The 553-nt window shown below is 38.2% G+C and overlaps 2 long non-coding RNA genes across 2 annotated transcripts in view; both read right to left on the bottom strand.

The window, feature by feature from the left end:
- LOC118598081 overlaps window positions 1-553 on the bottom strand; it is a 17,997-nt gene that overhangs the window by 8,032 nt on the left and 9,412 nt on the right. The window lies entirely within an intron of this gene.
- Window positions 1-553, bottom strand: part of LOC118598080 — a 10,755-nt gene that overhangs the window by 884 nt on the left and 9,318 nt on the right. The gene's annotated exons all lie outside the window — the stretch shown is intronic.

The raw sequence follows: 553 nt of genomic DNA, 5'->3' as shown, positions 1-553 counted from the left end.
GAACCCCCCCCCCCCATTTCCCTTGAAAAAAATTTTATTTTAGCTAACAGTTGCCTTTTTTTCCATTTCAAGTGTTTATAAAAGTTTTCTCTACAATGCTGAACATTTATGGGTTACAGTAAGTCGTATATTTCCGCTTTCTGATGATGTCAGGCGTCATCTTGTCTAGTGTCAGGTCCCTCTTCCTCAAATTACACAGAGAGGAAGTGTAAAAGTACAAGAGGCTTCTGGGTAATGAAGTTCTTTATAAATGTGTTATTCACGTTAACATTCACAGCCTTAGTTTTATTTTGAAAGTACAACAGAAGTTATTTTTTGAAACGTGATTCTGGTTCTCCAGCTTTTTGCTGCAACATCGATGCGTCAACAGACTGGAAATAGAACTCCTGCATAAAGGTTGCATCACGAAGAGATAAACGTCGGATGAAGACATGAGAGAGGCAATGTAAACAAAACGACCGATTAATCAACGTTCTATTTTTGTCAATGGTACTGCATGGACACAACCGGAAATCAGATTTTAGTCACATCCCGGCCAAACTATGAAAAAAGA

This window comes from Oryzias melastigma, linkage group LG23 (assembly GCF_002922805.2).
Source record: "Oryzias melastigma strain HK-1 linkage group LG23, ASM292280v2, whole genome shotgun sequence".
Taxonomy (NCBI): domain Eukaryota; kingdom Metazoa; phylum Chordata; class Actinopteri; order Beloniformes; family Adrianichthyidae; genus Oryzias; species Oryzias melastigma.
Note: the sequence above shows the minus strand (reverse complement) of the source record. Positions and strands in the feature narration are given on the sequence as shown.